The sequence below is a fragment of the Alosa sapidissima genome, chromosome 8 (assembly GCF_018492685.1).
Source record: "Alosa sapidissima isolate fAloSap1 chromosome 8, fAloSap1.pri, whole genome shotgun sequence".
Classification (NCBI taxonomy): Eukaryota; Metazoa; Chordata; class Actinopteri; order Clupeiformes; family Clupeidae; genus Alosa; species Alosa sapidissima.
In genome coordinates, this window is record NC_055964.1 from 37,967,888 (window position 1) to 37,970,387 (window position 2,500).

The window sequence follows — 2,500 nt, forward strand, 5'->3', positions numbered from 1 at the left end:
AAAGTAACTAGTCAATAACTGAGTCATAGTGTTATAAAAGTTACTGAGTTAGTAACTGAGTCATAGCGGTAACGGAGTCATAGCGTTATAAAAGTAACTAGTTAGTAACTGAGTCATAGCGTTATAAAAGTAACTAGTTAGTAACTGAGTCACAGCTTTATAAAAGTAACTAGTAACTAGTTAGAAACTGAGTCAGCGTTATAAAAGTAACTAGTTAGTAACTGAGTCACAACGTTATAAAAGTAACTGACAGCGTTTATAAAAGTAACTAGTTAGTAACTGAGTCACAGCTTTATAAAAGTAACTAGTTAGAAACTGAGTCAGCGTTATAAAAGTAACTAGTTAGTAACTGAGTCTCAGCGTTATAAAAGTAACTAGTCAATAACTGAGTCATAGTGTTATAAAAGTTACTGAGTTAGTAACTGAGTCATAGCGGTAACGGAGTCATAGCGTTATAAAAGTAACTAGTTAGTAACTGAGTCATAGCGTTATAAAAGTAACTAGTTAGTAACTGAGTCTCAGCGTTATAAGAGTAACTAGTTAGTAACTGAGTCATAGCGTTAAAAAATTAACTAGTTAGTAACTGAGTCAGCGTTATAAAAGTAACTAGTTAGTAACTGAGTCATAGTGTTATAAAAGTTACTGAGTTAGTAACTGAGTCACAGCGTTATAAAAGTAACTAGTTAGTAACTGAGTCACAGCATTATAAAAGTAACTAGTTAGTAACTGAGTCACAGCGTTATAAAAGTAACTAGGGGGGTCAAGAGCGTGCAGATTAGCTTCGGCATGTTAACATACGCCATTTTCAAATATGGCGCTGCATGGAGCATTTGGAACCAGCTCCATGCACGAAAACCCGTGTTGAGCACGAGCTCTCATGCGCGTTCATGTTGGTGGGCGGGTACCTATCCGGCGGCTACAGCCAAACATTATTCAGTGCGTAATTGAGGAGCTTATGAGAAGACATATATTATGGTTATGCATGACAAATAAAGGGAATTGTATTGATCTTGTTTCGTTGTTGTTTGTCCCGAACAAAAATAGCCTAAATATGATTAAAGACAATAAATTACAAAACAGCGGCATAAAGCCCTTAATTGTCTCGTTATAGCCTACACCATGGGTCTCCAACAAGTTTACCCATCATAGCATCCCCCTTTTGAGCTAGCCAGAGGCTGAAGCAGTAGGCCTATGCTACTACATTTAAACACAATTGTTGCCGTGAGGCATTCCAGCCTACAAATGTAATAACAAGTAAGCCTACATCATGCATAATTAAAAAATAACTCAACTTAGGCTACACAATAAGGTTTCCATTACAGCACAGCGCACATTCAATGAATGGGTGAAAGCAGCTTCCTTGTCTCGCAATAAACGGCTGGAAACACTTTTTCAACTACATGAAACCTCACAGTGAGCCATCAAATACCCCCTATATTTAAGTGCCTATCAGTCTCAATATTTAGATATATAATAAAACAGTCCTAAAGTAAATTAAATCCAAAGCCAAACTGAAAATCGTCTGCTTTTGATAGCCTGGTATGCCACTCCAAACGAAACACACATCTCACAATAAAACGCACAATGTAAGAAATAAAGGTCTCCCTCGCATACAATCCTGCCCCAAAAATACCAGCCTAATCCTAAGTAAATAGCAGACCCCGGACATAATTTGAGGATTTACGGAAAGTGTGCAATCATACATGGACGCCTGGCGATGCTCTGGCCGTCCCTCTGACTCCGCTGCCTCATTTGGATGGTAACTCGACAGGTGAGCGTGAAATGTTGTGGATGCGTAAGTAAACTGTTTTTTTTAACTCAGTTAACTCGTCCGCAGACTACATCCTCTTTAAGGGTTACTTTACCTTCTGCGGTGTACAACCCAAAGTATTTCCAGACACCACATTTTAGATGAGTTGGGGACGTAATTGTCCGCTCAAGCTGGCCGGTCTGTGCGTTATCTTACATTTTCGAAACAGGGTGAGTTACCTGACTCTCGCCAGATGAATTTCGTTTTCTGGCTCGTCATTGTGGCTAGGCTACTGGCTATTATTGGCTTGATTTGGTCATGGGCCAACGCTAGAATACGTTTAGAGCACCCGCTATGAGATGGCAAACAATAAAATAAAAAACAAACTAATCATAGACTGTAAAAATGTGCTACACATGGCACTAAAAACCGAATAGTTTATTTATAGTTCGACTACAGATATTTCACATTATGTTCGAATGCATTTGCAGCAGCAGGCAGATTTCTCTTCGTTAGAGCCGCTGTTATCCAATGAAATTAAGTTGCACTCCACGCACGTTCCCGAGCAACTTTTTCTTCTTGTTACGTGGCAAGCAATGTATGTGCATTATCGCCACCCTCTTACTGGAGGACGACTCTCTTTTTACAGAATATCCAATAAAAATCAACGTTGGTCCATGTGTCATTTCCAGCTTTGTAACTTGGCGCATGGTCAGAGCCGACTGGCGCTGGATCCGAACCCCAGTGTTC

The 2,500-nt window shown here is 39.5% G+C and overlaps 2 protein-coding genes across 3 annotated transcripts in view; both read right to left on the reverse strand.

The window, feature by feature from the left end:
• Positions 1–2,500, reverse strand: part of LOC121716106 (chemokine-like receptor 1) — a 965,204-nt gene that overhangs the window by 100,497 nt on the left and 862,207 nt on the right. The gene's annotated exons all lie outside the window — the stretch shown is intronic.
• hpdb (4-hydroxyphenylpyruvate dioxygenase b) overlaps positions 1–2,500 on the reverse strand; it is a 27,327-nt gene that overhangs the window by 18,818 nt on the left and 6,009 nt on the right. The gene's annotated exons all lie outside the window — the stretch shown is intronic.